The sequence below is a fragment of the Oryctolagus cuniculus genome, chromosome 15, assembly GCF_964237555.1.
Source record: "Oryctolagus cuniculus chromosome 15, mOryCun1.1, whole genome shotgun sequence".
NCBI lineage: Eukaryota > Metazoa > Chordata > Mammalia > Lagomorpha > Leporidae > Oryctolagus > Oryctolagus cuniculus.
The window spans coordinates 88,452,126-88,473,850 of record NC_091446.1 but is presented as its reverse complement, the minus strand read 5'-3'; the positions used below and the strand labels follow the sequence as shown (position 1 = coordinate 88,473,850).

Below are 21,725 nucleotides of genomic sequence, written 5' to 3'. Positions count from 1 at the left end.
ATTAGGATGGGGGGTGGAGCTGACACTGGTGGTTGGCCCATGGGGTCACCTGGCTTCCAGCCATGGCAGTGGGAGCTAGAGCCTAGGGTGGTAGTCATTGAATATTACTTCATTATTTTGTTATGAATGTGTTTATGTAAATATTTCTGTGCTTTAAATACTGCTCCCTTTGATCATGTTATCATATAACAGTTTGCCTCAGAGTATTTAAGTATTTTTAACTTTAAATCCTAAAAATTTTAGTTACAAGATATCAAGAAGAGTGACTGTTTATTCAAGGAATGTGCATGCTCTTTTAGGGAGTTTGTGCATTTTTGGTTCTAAGTATTTTTGTATTATTTGACATGGAAGTAGGACTGTTATTTCTTTGGGGATTACATTTGTTTTAGGAGATGTTTTGGATTCAAAATTGATAAGGATCCTATTGTAAATATTAACTCAACTCAGTCAACTTAGTTGGGCTGTTGTGCTGAGTTTGACCAAACACTGTTATTGATGTTGCTGTGTAGACATATTGTACATGTGATTAATATCTACCATCATCTAAATAAAGTATATATATATAGTATATGTGTAAATATATGCAAATTCCTCCATTAAGAACCCAGACTGATACAGTACGCAAATACAGGTAAGAAAATATAAAGTTAAATTAGTAATATGCAAATCTACTTGTATTCTGAGAAATGGAATGTGAGTATAATTAGAAAGCTCATGGGTATAATTAGAAAACCTACGCTTAAGAATGAGCTTATTATTAAATTAATTAAATATTTATACTCTGTATAATGTAAATACATTTTTAACGGTACATTCTAGCATGTTGCTAGAGCAGTGCTTTTCAAACCATCTGTAGGAAAGGACCAAGATTTTCCCATCACATGGTAAATTGATATTTTGTAAAATGAACAATAATTACTATAAAAGTGAAATTCTGGGAGGACAGAAAAAGTGTAATCTTGCTTTTTCATTTTAAATTAGTTGCTCCACAAAATTAACAATTGCTTCTCGTGATAATTACCATGTTTTTAAAACACCAGCAACCTTTATATTTTGTTGCTGTCTTTGAATATATAACTACCACAAATACAGATTTAATGTAATTTGAATGCTCTATTTTTAGGTAATTTCTCTTTTCTCCTGTCACATTAGTATTGTTTCAAACAAAATACTTATTCCTTGTCACAATAATGCCAGCATATTGCTTTTCACTTCATAATATTTGCAGCACTTTAGAATTTTTTTGATCCTTGACATTCAGCATACCATTTACAGATTTCATGTATTTTATAGGCACAATTCTAAGAAGATAACCATAGTTCCTTCTCTCTCTCCTTCACCCCTCTTCACCCTTCTTTTTTTCTTTAATTTTTGCAAAAACATAAAATTGAAAAAAACATATTTTTTTATCTTTTATTTAATGAATATAAATTTCCAAAGTACGACTCATGGGTTACAATGGCTTCCCCCCCCAATACCATCCCTCCCACCCACAACCCTCCCCTTTCCCACTCCCTCTCCCCTTCCATTCACATCAAGATTCATTTTCAATTATCTTAATATACAGAAGATCAGCTTAGTATACCTTAAGTAAGGATTTCAACAGTTTGCTCCCACACAGAAACATAAAGTGAAAAATAATAGATGATTTTTTTAATGATGATGAAATCAGATCAGACCTATTGTCATGTTTAATCCCAGTGAGAGTCAAGTTGGGAATTGATAATTTTTTTTTTTACAGAAGATCAGTTTAGTATACATTAAGTAAAGATTTCAACAGGTTGCACCCCCATAGAAACACAAAGTGAAATATACTGTTTGAGTACTCGTTATAGCATTAAGTCTCAATGTACAGCACATTAAGGACAGAGATCCTACATGAGGAGTAAGTGCACAGTGACTCCTGTTGTTGACTTTACAAATTGACACTCCTGTCTATGGCATCAGTAATCTCCCTATGCACCAGTCATGAGTTTCCAAGGCTATGGAAGCCCCTTGAGTTCTCCGACTCTTATCTTGTTTAGACACGGTCATAGTCAATGTGGAGGTTCTCTCCTCCCTTCAGAGAAAGGCACCTCCCTCTTTGAAGACCTGTTCTTTCCACTGGGATCTCACTCACAGAGATCTTTTTGCCAGAGTGTCTTGGCTTTCCATGCCTGAAATACTCTCATGGGCTTTTCAGCCAGATCCGAGTGCCTTTAGGGCTGATTCTGAGGCCAGAGTGCTATTTAGGACATCTGCCATTCTATGAGTCTGCTGAGTATCTCACTTCCCATGTTGGATCACTCTCCCCTTTATTTATTCTATCGGTTAGTGTTAGCAGGTACTAGACTTGTTTATGTGCTCCCTTTAACTCTTAGTCCTTTCATTATGTATAATTTGGGACATGCTCAAGCTGACTTGCCCCAAATGGTAGAGTTAGAAACATACCAGGGGATTCCAGTTCAATCCCATCAAGGTGGCATGTACCAATGCCATCTCACTATTCCAAGTGATCAATTTCAGTTCACAATTGATCATAATGAAAAGAACATAATTTAATAATTTCCTTTATAAGCTCAGATTTAGTGCACCACTAACCATAATATTCAGCAAATAAAAAGTACAAATACCACAGTTTCACTAGAATATATATAAGGGCAAAAAACAATAATCAAATCATATGTCCACTTCATTCTTATACTTTTTATATCCTTATTAATTCACATATATCAGGGAAAACATGATATTTGTCTTTCTTGAATGGCTTATTTCAATAAACATCATGGTTTCCAGTTGCATCCATCTGTTGCAAAGACAGGATTTTATTCTTTTTTATGACTGAGTAGTATTCCATGCTACTCATTTTCTTCATTCAGTCATCAGTTAATAGAAATCTGACTTGATTTCATATCTTAGTTATTTTCATTCAAGCTGAAAAAAACATGAGGGTTAGAAATAACTCTTCCATAGGCTGAATTCATCTTGTAGATTTCATCTGATTTCATATCGTAGATCTGTTTTCAGACTTCTGAGGAATATCCTTACTGTCTTCCATAATGGTTGTACCACTTTACATTCCCACCAACAGTGTATTAGGGTAACTTTTTCCCTCACATCCTTACCAGCATTTTATTATTTTTTTGGTTTTTGGGTAATAGACATTCTAACTGAGATGAAATGAAACTTCATTGTGGTTTTCTTTGCATTTCCCTGAGGGTTAGAGATACTGAGCATCTTTGCATGTGTCTCTCAGCCATTTATATTGCATCCTTTGAAAAATTTCTGTTCATGTCCTTTGCCCATTTCTTAACTACATTGTTTTCTTGTTGTTGTAGTTGAGTCCCTTCAGGTCTTTATAGATATTGGATATTAACCCTTTATCAATTATATAGAGTACAACTATATTCTTCCATTCTGTACGTTCACCTTGCTGCTGAGTGTTTTCTTTGCAACACGGAAGCTTCTTTGCTTTTGCCTCTTTCTTTCATTGCCTGTGCTTCTGAGGTCTTTTCCAAGACATCTTTGCCTATGCCAATGTCTTGCAGAGTTTCCCCAATGTTTTCCTCTAGTAATTTGATAGGATCAGGTCATAGATGTAGATCCTTGATCAATTGTGAGTTGATTTTGTATAGGGTGTTAATACAGGTCTTATTTCATACTTCTGAATGTAAAGGTCCAATTTCTCCAGCACCATTTGTTAAAGAGACAGTCTTTTCTTCAGGGATTGATTTTTAGCTCATTGGTTGATTATGGATGCATGGATTAACTTCTGTGGTTTATATTTTGTTTCTTTAGTGTACATGTCTATTTTTGTGCCACTTCTAGGCTATTTTGTTTATAACTGCCCTGACCCTGTAGTACATCTTGAAATCTAGTATTGTGATGATTCTGACTTTATTTTCCTTGTTTAAAATTTCTTTAGCTATTTGAGGTCTCTTGTGTTTCCATACAAATCTGAGAATAATGTCCTTGGTAATTTTACTGGGATTTCATTGAATCTATAAATTGCTTTGGCTAGTTTGAACATTTTTATGATATTAATTCTTCCAATCCACAAACATGGAAGATCTTTCCATTTTCTTGTGTGTGCTTCTGTTTTTTTTTTTCTTTAATGTTTTATAATTTCCATTGTGGAGATCTTTCACATATTTAGTTAAATTTTTCCAAGGTATTTAATTTTTTGGTAAACATGTTTATAGCATCAACTTCCCAAGGGTTTCAAGGGTTATATTTTGATGCAATATTAAAATTATAAAAGGCACTGTTAAATATGCATCCCAGATAATAATTCCTGTCAAATCATGTGAAAGTAGATATAATTATAGATGTGAATTTTAATTACAAATATAGATATTGATTTTTACTTTTTACTATTGAATTTACTATGGTATTTTTGTTTAAATTTTAAGTCATTCCTGACATGAGTATCATAAAATTTGTGGCAGTGAAGAGTGTTCATAACTTACATTCCTACTTTCTCTGCATTCTGATTGATTCAAACCTAGACATGGAAGGAAAGGTGAGCTTTATATCCCAGAGTTATTAGTCTTGGTGCTTAGCAAAAAAAAAAAAGACTCTCTTCTGTTGCTGCAGTACCTTGTATCCTTACCTAGTCACTAACAGAGCACAGATTTTGTGCTAAATTTACAGTATAAATGAGGGCAGACAAGAACTCATGTTCATTTGTAGGCATCCTAAAAACATCCTAAGTACAACACAAGGAAGTATGGTAGCTCATTTACTCCTCCCCATATCTCCAATCATGTAAGTCATTAATAAATCCCATATAGAGGAACAACTGAGGAGGGGTCAGGAGCAATGCTCCAATATTTAGGCATTTTTCTTTGTGGAGTAGGCTGAATCCTTGTCAGCCTAAATTCAAAGAAAACACTCTGTCCCAGAAAAATAAGAAGACTTGAAAAGTGATCATACCCAAATTGTTTCTTTTAATTTTAGAGAATCACTTGTGTGGGACCAGCATTGTGGCAGAGTGGGTAAAGCTGTTGCCTGCAGTGCTGGCATCCCACATGGGTGATGGTTTGAGACCTGGCTGCTCCCTGTCCAATCCAACTCTTTTCTATGGCCTCGGAAAGCAGTAGAAAATGGCCCAAGTCCTTGGGCTCGTGCACCCACATGGGAGACCTGGAAGAAGCTCCTGGATCCTGGCTTCAGATCAGTGCAGCTTCCACTGTTGCAGCCATCCAGGGAGTGAACCAGCAGATAGAAGACCTCTCTCTGACCCCTTCTGCCTCTGCCTCTCTGTAACTCTGCCTTTCAAATAAATAAATAAATAAATATTAAAAAAGAGAATTTCTTGTGTCCAGCTACAGTCACCATATTAAATACTGAGAAAAATGTGAAAATTTTGAACATTGATCAAGGAATTCCTCTCATATGACATGGGTATGACTATATTGTAAGAACAATATGTATTAGTACATGTTTATAGAATATTCCTGCAGTGGTTTTAGAGTTCTATGGACTTCAATTTTGTAAAATGATGCCAAATTGTTTTATTTACTTGTTTTCTCAAGAGATATATCAATTATTTTTCTTTGAAGCGAAGAGACAGTTTTGCACAGTGGCAGTATCATAGCCAATGAGGTTTATCTGAGGCGCGATTATTGCTAATTGAAGTCAAGAAACAAATTGTAAATGGTTGGAAGCAATTCTGGTAGGTGGTAGTTTGCAATAACCAGTAAGGATGAATGAAAATACTTATATATAGATAATGTTACAATTTTAAAATGCAAATGAAGTGGAAGATGCATTTCAAAATGAACATTTTATAAATGGTTCAAAATGAACATTATAAATTCTCTCCTTAAAATGTATTTCACTTTATAAACTGTCACTTCTTATTCTCAAGACATTAAACTGTGACATGCTTTTATTTGGAAGCAAAGAAAAATGTTGCATTTCACAATATTGAAAACATACAACTTTAAGTTTTGTTGAACAGTTTGCAATAGTTGTACTTAAATTTTTAGGCATAAATATATTTTCTTCATGATGCACTATGATAGATATATTATTTTAAAGGTAGTGGAATATATGGGGTAAGTGATCTAACAAATTTGTTTTCATTAGAGCAAGCAACTTGCCCCTGTGTATCTAAACTTAGACTGAGTTTCATATCACAACATAATTTACCTTCTGTGCAGGAAAAGTAAAGGATGTTAGATTTAAAATCACAAAATAAGACAGTCCAATTTACTTCTGGTTCTCAGTGATATATTAGTGTGGTTTATAACACCATGCATTCATGAAAGCTAGATTTTTATTCAAAAGTTCACATTTGTACATTTTTTTGTTAGCTCTATTGGTCTAAAATTTTCCTAAAGGACACATTTTTTTAAATATATGTTCATATGTGTTTTCTGCTGTAATCAATTTCTAAAGTATATACACTGACAAAAAGAACTACACAAAGTACGCTCATTGAACAAGGTATATCTTTGCTAAATTTAAAGATCGTGGCTTTACCCACTATGCCACAATGTCGGTGATGAGTACTTGTTTCTTTTTTTTTGTAAAGATGTATTTATTTATTTGAAAGGCAGAGTTACAGAAAGGCAGAGGCAGTGAAAGGGAGGGAGGGAGGGAAGGAGGGAGGGAGAGAGAGAGAGTGTGTGTGTGTGTCTTCCATCTGCCGATTCATTCCCCAGGTATCTGCAATGGCTGGAGCTGCACTGATCCAAAACCAGGATCCAGGAGCTTCTTCTGGGTCTCCCTAAGGGGTGCAGGGGCCCAAATATTTGGTCCATCTTCTACTTCTTTCACAGGCTATAGCAGAGAGCTGGATCAGAAGTGGAGCAGCTGGGTCTCGAAGCAGCACCATATGGGATGCCGGCACTGGAGGCAAGCAGCTTTACCTGCTATGCCACAGTGCCAGACCCCATATTTGGTTTTGAGTAATGTTCATCTGCAGTTTTCATAGGTTTTATCAGAAAGTGTCATTTGGTATTAAGATCTCAGTAAAAAATAAGAGTGGGGATAAGAGAGGGACAAGTGGGGTGGGAGTATGAATGGGAGGGCAAGCACAGTGGGAAGAATCATCATGTTCCTAAAGTTCCAATTATGAAGCATATGAAGCTTGTAACTATAAAGCTTTATAGTTCAGCATACACTCCTACGGACTTACTTCTAAGGGTACAGTTAAAAACTTGCCATAGGACCCCAAATCCCCTTAGGCTGCATGGTAAAAATACCGTCATTTTTTAACAATTTATTTTATTTATTTGAAACACAGAGTTACAGAGAGAGGTAGAGATAGAGAGGTCTTCCATCCCGTGGTTCACTCCTGAGATGGCTGAAATGGCCAGAGCTGCACCGATCTGAAGTGTGGGTGCAGGGGCCCAAGGACTTGGGCCATCTTCTACTGCTATCCTAGGCCATATCAGAGAGCTGGATCTGAAGAGGAACAACCAGGATTGGAATCAGTGCCCATATGGGATGCCAGCACTTCAGGCCAGGGAATTAACTCACTGCGCCACAGTGCCAGCCCAAAAAATACCATCTTAAGTGTTAAAGTGATCATATGGATAGGGTTGAATGTCTGGTAATAATAATAATAAAATCCTCACAACAGACTCATAGAATGACAATCACTTTAAATAGCACTCTGACCTCAGAATCATCCCTTAAAGCATTCTGGCCTGGCTGAAAAGCACAGGAGAACATTTCAGGCATGGAAAGCCAAGACACTGTGGCAAAAAATCTCCTACATAAAGGATCTCGGTGGGTGAGACCCCATTGGAAAGAGGTGGTCATCAAAGAAGGAGGTACTTTTCTCTGAAAGGTGGAGAGAACTTCCACTTTGCTTATGGCTTTGTCTAAATACTGGTAGCATTTGTGGATTCAAAAGACTTCCTATTTCTAATGTTGTGCTTAAGAAATTTATATTCCTTAAAACATAAATTTAAAAAATAAAAGCAAAAATTAGCCTTGAGTTATCACTGATGTCATACATAAGAGTGTTATTTATTAAATTAAGAATCACCATGCACTAACTTCTCATGAAGGTCCTCTATTCAAGGAATTGTATTATTACTATGTATAAGTGTTCACAAAAGATGTATCATTCTTGGGTGCTTGTTTAAAGTTAAGTTTCTAAAAAAAAGAAAGATTTGAAATTAACTATAAGATGCAATTATTTTGAAAAGTTCTTGTATCAACAATCAAGGAACTGTTTTTTTTTTTATGGGAATTGTTGAACTTTTTACTTAGTATAGAGTTGGTCTTTTGTGTATGCAGTTAATCGAAAATGGAGCTTAGTGGAGAATGGGACAGGGGATGGGAGAGAAAGGGGGGGGTGGAGACCAGGTGGGAGGGTGGGTGTGGTGGAGAGAATCACTGTATTCCTAGGGTTATACTTATAAAATGTGCTGGATTCTGTCCCAGTTGCCCCTCTTCCAGGCCAGCTCTCTGCTATGGCCCGGAAGTGCAGTGGAGGATGGCCCAAGTGCTTGGGCCCTGCACCCCATGGGAGACCAGGAGAAGCACCCCGCTTCTGCCTTCGGATCAGCGTGGTGCACCAGCCGCTGCACGCCAGCCGCGGTGGCCATTGGAGGGTGAACCAACGGCAAAGGAAGACCTTTCTCTCTGTCTCTCTCTCTCTTACTGTCCACTCTGCCTGTAAAAAAAAAAAAAAAAAAAAAAAAAAAAGATTGTAAAATGCAGACTGCTAGAACAAGCCAACTCCATGATCACATTCACATATGCTACATTATATGCACTTCAAATTGCAATGCAGAATGAACACTGCATATTCAAATGGCTCATATATAAAAGGAATATTTAAAACCCAACATACATACTCTTATGTATTACACTTCCCTATGTTTAAGATACTGAGAACAATTTAACTCTGAATATAAAAGTTGAGTGAATTTGCTACTGTTACATTATTAGACTGTAACAACTTCACTAGAACTTTAACGGTTATAGCTACCTTATGCACATCTGTTAAACTAAAAGACAGAAATGATTTTAAACTATCCTTTCCTTGTAGATAGTAAATATAAAGAATGCATAAAATACAGTAAGCACTGCCTGAGCTAAACAGTACCAAAAACACTGTTGGATTTAAAAAGTCAAAAACCAATAAAAATATTAGCCTAAAATGGAAAATTTCCAAACACCAGTGTGTGTAAAAATGTTTAAATAAGGGTGTTACTTCAAAAATCCCTTTTTTTTTTCTATTTGCAGCAGTTTTAAAGGGCAAAAAGGCTGGTGCTGTGTCTCAATAGGCTAATCCTCTGCCTGCGGCACCAGCATGCCAGGTTTTAGTCCCAGTCAGGGCGCCAGATTCTGTCCCAGTTGCTCCTCTTCCAGTCCAGCTCTCTGCTGTGGCCCGGGAGTGCAGTGGAGGATGGCCCAAGTGCTTGGGCCCTGCACCCGCATGGGAGGCAGGCACCTGGCTCCTGGCTTCAGATCAGCGTGGTGCACCGGCTGCAGCACGCCGGCCGCAGCAGCCATTGGAGGCTGAACCAATGGAAAAAGGAAGACCATTCTCTCTGTCTCTCTCTCTCACTGTCCACTCTTCCTGTCAAAAAGAAAAAAAAAAGGGCAAAGAAACACCTGCAGTTGAGGTAGCAAAACCAAATTCACAAACTTTGGACTAGGAAACATACTCTTCCTATGTTTTAACAGCATCTTCTATACAATATTGATTCTAATTTCAGCAGACTTTTTAATTCATGTGTTATTGTATAAAAATTTAAAATACTGAAAATGTTTCTGTTAAAAAATATTTAGTCCTCACAATTATCTCACATTCAAAATACAGAAAAATCTCAAGTCACCATATATTACATAAAAGTATAAGCTATACTACATTTGCAAAGGTAAATTTCTAGAAGTTGAGGTTAAGCCAACTGCTACTAATGGTTTCCTTTAGATGGTGCTTGCTACTGTCTCTCATCACTTTTTACATAACAGGATTTAACAGAGCATGAGTTTTGAATTTTAAATCATATCACTAATAAATGAAAATTCTATTCTTGATGCAATAAATGTAAATGCAATTTAAGTGTAACAGTATTTTTCATGTAGTCAAGAACTGGTGAAGTAAACAGTCAAAAATTCAAAGTAAACAACAAGCCATAAGCATCAATACTATTCTTTGCAAGTGCATTTATAATAAGAATTTTATTTTCAGATTTTTAAGGATTACAAATTCTCCATTAAAATGCTAATTCTAATATTTTGTTTGCGTTTTTCCTTATTGCTATCATAAAAAGAAATGGAGCTATATTAAAAGACCTCCTACTTGGCTCTGTAGTCCTGTCTTGGGAAAGAAAGAAACTTACAGGTCCCATCAGTGCAAGGAGAGGGAATTCATTTTGGGTTCTGCTGGCCTAGTACAGGCAGGGCATGAGGGGTAGGGCACGCGGTGGCAGTACTTCTCCCAGGCCAGGCTGTACTTGCTCTGGCAGCAGTGCTCATCATGGGCCTTGTGGTGCAGGAGCAGCACTGTGAAGTAGATGACATAGAAGTAGGGCAGCGTGTGTGAGAAGCTGCATGGATGGACCAAGCCAGCACCATCAGGAGATCACCCAAGTAACTGTGGTGGCGGACAAAGCCCCACCATCCAGAGATGAGGAGACATTTCCATCGAAGTATGAATGGTTTTCAAATGTGCCAGCTTGGGATCAGTCCGGTTTTACCAGAATGCATTTTTCCTGAGAATTTGCGCATCAGAAGATCACATACCCTGAGAGTTTCAGAACAATAATTAAAGAAGCCAATGGCCAAGACACTTCATTAAGATGATGGACTTAGTAAAAGGCTTAGAAGCTGTAGATAAATGACACCCACACCAGATCTCCAAAAGCCAGCATGAATCCGAATCCAACACGGATGATATCCATGGTGTCACCACTGCTTCCTCATTCCAGAGAGCATCTACCACATATAAGAGCTGGAAACTGTTAGCAAAAATCATTTACAAGGATGGAGCAGCACGGTTGTTTAATTTCACTTCAGTCAAAAGCAACACCAAGTTAATAAGCACCCATCCAATCAATCCAGGGTGCAATTCACAAAAGTATTTGAGATCAAAAGTACCAATTCAAGGATTTAATTCATGGCCAATGAAGAAATCATAGACAACATTTCCAGAGCTGGCAGGTGACAATTCTTCTCTGGCTGCTTTCAAAGAGCAGAAAACACAGTGGCTGTGAGCACAAACTGAAGGAAATTAGGGTACATGTAATGGAGCTCCAGGCTCCAACAGCTGATGTCAGGAGGAATGCGTAGAAACCATTTAATCTGTTCTTGAGTCTTCTCCCATTAATAAGAGGCATTCCTTCTACAACCTGCCCAATTGGCAGTAGGTAGAACAGAGCTTGAATGAAAAACCAGAGGAGGTAGACCCCAAACACTCTCATTTCCCAGAAATCATCCCAAGCTGGCAGAGGAGGAGGGAAGTTGAGAAGACTGAACTCATCCTGTTTACACATCAACAGCAACAGGAAGAGGAAGACAGGCAGGCCAATCATGATGAGGAACACACCAGGGACTCCTCTGAACTCCAGGTCCTCTGTCTGGGTGGTGCTCACTTCATAGGTCCTGAACAATGCAGGTCTTTTGGTAACAAGTTTTTCTTCATTAAAATCTGTTTTTTTAATTTGATCTCTTCTAGGATGAAGGCTATACTGTGTAGATACGTAACTGCTCCTTGTGGTAAATGGAATTTTCCTGCGTGTTCTTATCAGGCAGCTCATTCTTCTCCACATTCCACTCCACATGCTCTGCTTCCCCATTGTATCTGCTGATGCTATTTCCAAATGGCCTCAACACCAGAGGAGTCAATTTGACTTCCAATATTTCCCTCTTTGTTTCCTGAATGGCAGGCTGGTGGGAAGTGGAGGCAGATCTTTGGGAACTTCTAGGTGGTCAACCAGGGGCCTGGGAGTGTGATCTTGACTGACTCCCTCGACTCCCTTTGCTCCCCCACCATCTGGAGGGAGAACTGGAGGTTGAGCCACTTTTATTTTGCTTAAAAGTAGTTAAAGGTTTGATGTCACTTTCCTCCAATTCCAGCTCAGTTCCATGCTCGTATTTTACAGTGTATAGTTGAGATTTGTCATCGTGGCTCAAAATCTCCACTTCATAATAAAGTGAACTCTGGGCCACCGACCTCTTACCACTTCACCATCTGCAAACTTTCTACTTGGCGTTTTCTAATAGCCTACAGCAAGCTCCAGTGGGAACTCAGACTATGACAGGGAAGAGTCCGCAGCAGCAACTCCCTGGTGGTTCTGCATGCGTGACACTGCCTGCCGTGCTATCCTCCATATTCTTTTTTTTTTAAAGATTTATTTTATTTATTTGAAAGACAGAGTTACAGAGAGAGGTAAAGACAGAGGTCTTATATCTGCTTGTTCACTCTCCAGATGGCAGCAATGGCCAGAGCTGTGCTGATCCAAAGCCAGGAGCCAGGAGCTTCTTCCAGGTCTCCTATGTGGTGCAGGGGCCCAAGCACTTGGGCCACCACCTATTGCTTTCCCAGGCCATAGCACAGAGCTGGATCAGAAGAGGAGCAGCCAGGACTACAGCCAGGACCCATATGGGATGCTGGCACTTCAGCCCAGGGCTTTAACCCATTGTGCTATAGCACTGGCCCCAGGATTTATTTAGTTATGAGACAGAAAGAGCTACAGAGAGAAAGGAAAGACACACAGAGAGATCTTCCATTTATTGTTTCACTTCCCAGATGGCTACATATCTGAGACTGGGACAGGCTGAAGTTAGGAGCCAAAAGATTCTTATGGTTCTCCCACAGGGGTAGCAGGGGCCCAGAGACATGGGCCATTTTCCATTATTTTGGAAATCTATTTTAAAAATAATTACATAATATTTATTTTAAATAAGTTCACACAATGCCTAGATATAAAATGCATTGTGGGCCAGTGCCGTGGCTCAATAGACTAATCCTCTGCCTGTGGCACCAGCACCTCAAGTTCTAGTCCTGGTTGGGGCACACTGGATTCTGTCCTGGTTGCTCCTCTTCCAGGCCAGCTGTCTGCTATGACCCAGGAGTGAAGTGGAGGATGGCCCAAGTGCTTGGGCGCTGCACCTGCATGGGAGACCAGGAGAAGCACCTGGCTCCTGGCTTCAGATCAGCACAGTGCACCGGCCACTGTGTGCTGGCTGCAGCGGCCACTAGGGGGTGAACTAATGGAAAAGGAAGACCTTTCTCTCTGTCTCTCTCACTGTCCACTCTGCCTGTCAAAAAAAAAATGCATTGTGTTCTTCTGTCAGATTATAACTTCCTTACACACACAAACAGCACCTTGCTTATAGCATGGAATTAAGGTAATCACAGGATCTCTGGCATGATTTGCCCACCTTCAATCTCCAACCTTCAATGCCACTGCAGAGAGCTCTTAAAAGGTAAATTTTATCCAGTCACATACTGCTTTACAATTCCATCAATAGCATTTAGATTAAAATGCAAATTCCTGAGTTTGGCATACTAGATCCTCTAATATCTTACTCTTTCTAATCTATCTCCTATTTTCATAGAACTATGTGGCTTGAGCTATGCTGAACTGTATGTACATGAGTTGTGTACTTCACTCTGCTGTCCCTAGGTGTGGGACTATATGTCTCATTTGGCACAGTGTGTCCATCTTTTTTCTCAGTGAATTTCACTTCATTCTGAAAGGCCAGTCCAGACACATCACTTTCTTCTAAGAATCCTTTCCTGACCGGAGACTAGTTAGGGTGACTCTTTTGTACTCTAAGAGCAAAAAGATGTTTGAGTACTTATCATAAGATACCATCAGTTTTGAAGCCTCCAAGAGGATTATTTTCTTGCTTAGTGGCCTCAGCAGATGGCATATGGCAGTAATTAAGGCATGTTAAATAAATCATATAAAGAATCAAGATATTAAGGATTAGAACTGCAAATACATGATAAAACACTTTCAACTTAACTTTACATGGTAGACTATGAAAAATATTTGAAAGGAAATAAGCTACAGAACTATCTGAATGTTTATGTAAATTATCTTTAAGTTTTTGTTTTTTATTCTTAAGCATAGGTTCCTTAGGTAAAAACAAACATAAGGTGATTTTTTGAAAATTAATTAATTTAGAGATGAAACAATAACTACAAATTTTAATAAATAGAATACAGCACTTTGATAAAAACAGAAGCCATAGAAATTAATGTACAATGCAATCATATTTATGTACATAACATGAAGCAAATTACTTAAATTCACTACTTCTCAGTTAGATGCTATTCTTCTAATACTAACTTTTCTATGAAAGTAGCAAGCAAGTAGGAAACTAGTTAGAATAGTAAAATATTACAAATATCTACGATCTTGAGTAATAAATATTGGTGCCAATTTTGAAAGCATTTCAGAAAATGCTTAATTTCCAGAATTAAGTACTATTAATCAGAAACAGAAAATAAAACATCTATAAGGAGCACAGCTTTGTGATTCTACCTGAAAATAATCTCATTATAGTTGGATATCTATAAATTTCAAATGGTGAAAATACTAGAAAGGAGATTACAAAAACAAACACCTCTGGATCTCCAGAGCACTTTTCAATGAGGTGCAGAGTTGACTAGACATAGTAAATAAGGTTAATGCCCCAAATTTCACTTAAATAGGTTATAGAGATTCTGTAAACAATTAAAAATAAACACACACACAAAATAACTGTTTATAAATTCTATGTAGGGTTGTCATATGGCTAGCCCACTGTAGGGGACTATGTAGAACCTGAGATCCTTTGTTGGAGGATGTCCAAATGTCAGTCTGTATAGGTCACATCATCTATTGAAGCCAATTCTCTAGAGAGAAGTGTGTTGAAAATAGTGTCTCATCTTTGATAGTGCAGTCCTCTATGAAGATTTTCTTTGTCTATCTCTCCTGAGAGCAAATCTCTAAATCTTTTGTTGGAATGGAGAATCAGCAATCATGTTGTTGAATAAGGTTGTTGAAAGGAATAAGAGTTATGCTCCTTAAATCCAAGCAACCACCATAGCCTTCACAAATTTGGATCAAAAATTCTAAATTAGCTATAGAATTCTGTTTTAGTCTTGCTGTTCCTTGCAGCATCCAAAACTAAGATCTTCTGACTTCTGTTTGTTTCTTTCCTCTTCTCTCTGCTCCAGCACAATATGGCTTCTTAAATGTCCTAAGGTATAGGGGAGGTAGCTAGAGGAAATGCACTTATTTATCACAATTCATTTAACCTAAGGGTACATTATTTTTATTTTTATATTTTACAATTGTTATAACTTAAAATATTAATTATATATTTAGTAGTGTTATACCAAAGCTAATGAAATTAAGTACAGACTTCTGTTAGAAATTTCCCATTTCTTCTTCCAACATCAGTAAAATGGTGTCAGGTCTCAAAAATGGAGGCTGGGTAAAGAGGAAAGAAAGCAGAAAAAGAAAGAAAACAGAGTTTCTGAATAATTTGTTCCATATTTATTTCTTCTTTCAAAAAATACCTACATCTTCTGCTTCCAAATACCTATATTAGGCACTACTTGGTATGGTATAATGATTTTTCTATCCATTGCTGGAATCTTTATAATTAAATATGCCATTTAAGAAAACTTGCAAAAATTATTTTTGTTTTCTTTAGGTTTAAAGATTTATTTATTTGAAAGGCAGTTACAGATGGAGAAGGAGAAGGAGAAGGAAAAGAGAGAGAGAGAGAGAGAGAGCTTCCATCTGCTGATTCACTTCCTAGATGACTGTAACACCCAAGGCTGGGCCAGGCTTAAGCCAAGAGCCAGGAACTTCTCCTGGGTGCCACATGGGTGGCAGGGTCCCAAGAACTTGGGTCATCTTCTGCTTCTTCCTAGATGCATTTTCAGGGATCTGGATCATAAGTGGAGCAGCTGAGGCACAAACCAGCATCCATATGAGATGCTGGCATTGCACGTGATGGCTTAACTAGCTATACCAAATGCCAGCTCCTCAATTTTATTTTTAAAAAATAGTTCAATATCCTATTAGTTCTTTTTTAAAGATTTATTTATTTATTTGAAAGTCAGAGCTACACAGAGAGAGGAGAGGCAAACAGAGAGGTCTTCCTTCTGCTGGTTCACTCCCCAATTGGCCGCAATGGCTGGAGCTGTGCTGATCCAAAGCCAGGAGACAGGAGCTTCTTCCAGGTCTCCCACACTAAGTATCCCATCAGTTCTAATGTATGGCAATATTAAGTAGGAACAGCATGGAATACCTAATGATTTCAAGAATTTGCAAGGCTGAGAAAATTTTGATCAGTGTAATTAAAAGTTTTTCTGTGAGACTTCCAAGAAAAGATGAGAAAAGCTCCATTTATTACACACTAATTTTTCCAATTTTAGGTATGATAGAAGCCTATTTTTACACTTTCCTGAATTTGATAAATAATGAAATACTTTCTCTGAGATTTTGAGTAAGGAAATTAAAACAAATATTATTTTATCATTAAATGCTTTTAATTTAAAAAAGCTGTAATAGTATATAATTATTACTTGGTTTGTGAAATAGTTAAAGTGATAAAAGTGTAAATATCTTCAATATTGGATATAACTTTTCTATGAGCTCTGAAAGAAATCTTATTTTTCAAATTAAAAATATCCTGGTGCTGTGGCTCAATGGGATAATCCTCCACCTAGTGGCACCAGCACACCGGGTTCTAGCCCCGGTTGGGGCATCGGATTCTGTCCCAGTTGCCCCTCTTCCAGGTCAGCTCTCTGCTATGGCCAGGGAGTACAGTGGAGGATGGCCCAAGTGCTTGGACCCTGCACCCCATGGGAGACCAGGAGAAGCACCTGGCTCCTGCCTTTGGATCAGTGTGGTGTGCCAGCCACAGTGCACCAGCTGCGGCATCCATTGGAGGGTGAACCAATGGCAAAAGGAAGACTTTTCTGTCTGTCTCTCTCTCTCACTGTCCACTCTGCCTGTCAAAAAATATATCCTAATATAGTATAATTCATTGGGAAATTATTCTGTTGAATATTCTTACCTAATACTGCCTTAAATGGTAATCTTATGGTCACTGCAAAAAAAATTATCATTATTGATAGAACACAGAAAAAGCCTTTAAAATATCATCACTTAAAACATTATAAGACCTAAAATATAACATCATATCTTAAAACCCAAATGAGTTAATACCATTCAAAATTTTCAAATATGCATATATTTCACACCGTCAAGCAAATAACCAAATTAATTGGCATGTATAGGCAGTGCTGGCATCACAGGCAGTGGTTGAACATGTTGAGCCACAATGTCAGCTCCAAACTGCAAATAATTTTCTTTATATTGAACCCTGGAAATGATTAACAATCTGTTAGTTCTCACTCTGTCTCTCCTTCTCTCTGTCAGCCGCCTTTCAACTAAATAAATCTCTAAGAAAAATGAGACCAGTGCTGTGGTACAGTGTGGTGAGCTACTACCTCCAAGTCCCAGCTGCTCCACTTCTATTCCAGCTCCCTGCTAATGTGCCTGGGAAAGCAGTGGAAAATGGCTTAAATACTTTGGCTCTGTCACCCCATGGGTGACCCAGATCATGGAGTTTCTGGCTCCTAGTTTCCATCTGGCCCAGTCTAACTGTTGCAGCCATTTGAGGATGGATGGGTGATGGATGATCAATTTATCTCTCTGCCTTCCTCCCTCCCTGTCATTCTGCTATTCAAATAGATAGAATAAAACTTTTTATTTTTAATTTTATTAGATTGAGAGAGAGAGAGAGACTTCATCTACTGGTTCACTATCCAAGTAGCTTCAATGGACAGAACCAGGCCTGTCTGAAGCTAGGAGCCAGCAGCTTCTTCTGTACACAGGGGACCAAGTACATTATTTAGTACATAGAATAAGTACTAGATATTATTGTTAGTATTGAAAGAAACTACAGAAATAATCTAGGCAATAAGCTTTAAAATGCAAATTGACATTAAGAAGTCTAATATGAAATTTCTATGTTCATGAAAATACTCTAAATTTTCTCACCATTTAACTTTATACTCAATAAAATATTTGACCTTATATTAAAAATAAATGTATAAATGTTATCATAAAAATCAATTACTGTATTATAAGATCCCTTTAATTCTAAATGCCTGTGACTCTTAAATCATTAGCATTTACTGACTTCTTTTCACCTAAGAAAGCATAATCCACACTTACTTGACTTTTATGTATTAATACATGCTTTTGCAAGAGTCATATAATGTATGTAGGGAATATACGTTCCTTCCAGTAAAGTTGCCATGCTCAGTCCTGTAAGCTGTGAACAAGACAGTTTCAATTCTTCAGCATTACACACAGCTGTAAATTCCAGCAGTATTATCAGTATATACAAAGGAAGATAGAGATTTACAGAATTTTTGGAAAGGCATTATTATAGTAAATAAATATATTTATTCTAAAGTTAATAACATTTGAACATTTAGAACAGGAAAACTAAGCATGTCCTTGCCAATAATAACCTATATTGGGGCCTATACAGAACTCATTTTCCATCCTATGATACTAAAAGAATTGGGGTTATAATGAAAAAATGAAGTCACACATGCAGAAATTTTAACCAAAACAGAATATAGATAGTGTATTTGTGTCATCTATAATCAAACACATAAGAACATACAATATTCCAGCAAATGATTTCTGAATATTTTTAAGTTTTATTGATGAAGGAATTTCTTTTTTCATTGTACAGCAGTTATTCCCCTTTCCATAAAAGTGAAAATGATGTTTCTTTTTTTTTTAAGATTTATGCTATTTATTTGAAAGACAGGGCCACAGACAGAGGTAGAGACAGAGAGAGAGGTCCTCCATCTGTTGGCTCACTCTCCAGATGACCACAAGTATTCCCTTTCACCCAGTTTCCTCCTTCAGGACTTCTCCTTGTCCTGCTTTCCAAGGCCTCAGAGGTCCTGATTCCAGTGCCCCAATAGCAAACCAGTTCTTAAATGGAGAATAAGAAAGAGAAGAAGGGGAAAAGTAAAGTGGTTGCGGTGTCTGCTATAGGTAAAATATGCCACTTTTCCTTTTTTATATGTCTACTGATGTCCTTTTATGTCACCAGGACTCTCCCTGGTATATATTTTATGTTACCTATTTTGTTTTCATTTTAAAAATTTAGACAGGGGCTGGCGCCGTGGCTCACCTGTGGTGCCAGCATCCCATATGGGCACTGGGTTCTAGTCCTGGTTGCTCTTCTTCCAGTCCAGCTGTCTTCTGTGGCCCAGGAGGGCAGTGGAGGATGGTTCAAGTGCTTGGGCCCCTGCACCCGCATGAGAAATGAGGAAGAAGCACTTGGCTCCTGCTTCAGATCAGTCCAGCACCAGCCATAGTGGCCATTTGTGGAGTGAACCAATGGAAAAAGACCTTTCTCTCTGTCTCTCTCTCACTGTCTATAACTCTACTTGTCAAATAAAAAAAATTTAGATGGAGGGAGAGGGAGAGAAAGAGAGAGAGAGAGAGAGAGAGAGAGAGAGATCTTCCATTCACTTGTTTACTTCTTAGATGGCTGCAATGGTCAGAGCCAGGAGCCTCTTCTGGGTCTCCTACAGGGTTTGAGGGGCCCAGGTGCTTGGGCTACCCCAGGCACATCAGCAGAGAGCTGGATGGAAAGTGGAACACAAAGATCATGAACTGGCTCTCATATGGGATGTTGATTCCACATGTGGCAGTTTTACCTGCTACATCACAGAGCTGTCTGCCAATATGCTACTTTTCTAAAGAAAGACCTCAGAAAAATTAACCACAAGAAATGAGCCCAGGGTCTGACATTGAGCCTCAAGGGGTTGAGACACAGCCCACAGTGCCAGCATTTCATATAGGTACTAGTTCATGTCCTGATTACCCTACTTCTGATCTAGCTTCCTGATAATGTACTTAGGAAGGCAGTGGAGGATGGCCCAAATATTTGCATTCCTGCCATCCATGTGGGAGACCTGGATGGAGTGATTGGCTCCTCACTTTGACATTGCCCAACCCCAGCTGTTGTGGCCTTTTGGGGAGTGAACCAGTGGATGAAATCTCTCTCTCTCTCTCTCTCTCTCTCTCTCTCTCCCTCTCCCTCTCCCTCTTTCTCTCCGCTCCTTTCTCCTTCTCTTTTTTGCTCTATAACTGTCTTTTCAACAAATAAATACAAATAAAAAAGAAAGTTTCAAAAATATGAGCCCATTTTTCTTTGAAAGGGTCCTATTCCTCCTGTCTCCCAAGTGCCCAATGTTGAGGTTCTCTTCTTCCCCTCCTACTTACTATAGAAGCAGCTCCCACAGCAACAGGTTTATGCAGCCTAATGGTGTAGGCCTGCAAGACAGTTATAGTCCTAAAGCCAGGAACAACCAAGGCATGCAATATGGTAACTGCTGCAGCTGCCCTCAAAGTACACACCAAGCACTTCAGGATCATAATGTACATGCCTTCCTGCTGCCACTGCATGCTTCTAGAACAACTGTATGAGGTAAAAAAAAAAGTCTTTGAGCACAGTTAGATATAAAAGACAATAAGCAAGCCAAGAAATTTTCTTTTCCACCTACCAAAAATGTACTTATTTAGTACACATCTAAGGTTGCTCTCAAGAAATTATCCCAGCTCTGGCATTAAAAGTCATTAGATCATTAATCGTTACTGTTCACAGATCCTGTGAGTTGGGAATGTGGAAAATGATTGAGTAGCTGTGTGGTGCAGGGTCTTTCCTGCAGCTGAAATCAGACATCCACTGAGCTGCAGTCCTCTGAGTGCTTGACTGAGGCTGATGGACTCACTCAAAGCTCATTCACATGATTGACAAGCTGTCACTGGACTTTGGCTATATCCCGATTTCTACATACATGTGCCTGTACACAGGGTTTCCTGGGTGTCCTTGCAGCATGAGAATTTCCCTCAGAGGAATTGATCCAAGGCAGATTGGAGTGGTCTTTACAACAGCCTCAAAAGTCACATGTCATCTCTTCCATGACATACTACCTTTTCTACAGGGCTGTCTCGGACTCAGTGAGTGTGCAAAGGGTGAGAATACTGATAAGGATCATTGAGGATCATCTTGGAGATTGGCTGCAATAGCACTTAAAAGAATGAGAAGCATATCAGAAAGTAGATGGAGGGAAAGAGAGAGAGGATGGAAGAGAAGGATATGTTTCAATTCATAAGAGCTGAAAGCAGAGAGAAAAAAAGCACCCAGGTCTTCCTTGAGACCTCTGAGCCCACTGTGATGTCTATTCACCCTAGAGTGCCTGAAGCAGGTCCAGCTTCTAAAGTAGACTCCAGAGAAGTCAGAAAAAGCCAGGATGCTATGAGAAAGCTCCTCTGGGTCTCAGGAATCACAACCATCCCACCCCCTTTTCCTACCTCAACTTTATAGAAGCTATGATGTGACAGCTACCTGAGGATGAATTTGTGGCTTGACACACATGGTCTCAAAATCTAAAATGTGGTGATGCCTCTGGGGAGGGAATTGTGGGGAGCAACTCAGACTAGACTAAGTTACTGGAATTAAGACTTATTCTATGCATCTGCTCTCCCACAATATAGCGCTGGGAGAGGAGTAAACAACTTTGACACAGCTGCCTCCAGTTCAACCAGTAACCTGCAGGAGCTGATCCCGCTCCTGATTGGAGGAGAGCAGCGTACTCGGCGTGTGGGTAGCAGAGTTGGGATTGGTGGAAGAGGACTATAAAGGAGGAGAGAGACAACATGCACGAGGAACATCTAAGGGGAACATCTATCTGAAGGAACATCTGAGCAGCCCCC

At 38.6% G+C, this 21,725-nt stretch overlaps 2 pseudogenes; one reads left to right on the top strand and one right to left on the bottom strand.

Moving 5' to 3' along the window:
* The first annotated feature begins 5,552 nt into the window (after window positions 1-5,552).
* Window positions 5,553-5,660, top strand: LOC127484309 (U4 spliceosomal RNA; annotated as a pseudogene).
* Window positions 5,661-9,026: 3,366 nt separating this feature from the next.
* Window positions 9,027-20,414, bottom strand: LOC100339670 (delta(14)-sterol reductase LBR pseudogene; annotated as a pseudogene).
* Window positions 20,415-21,725: the final 1,311 nt, after the last annotated feature.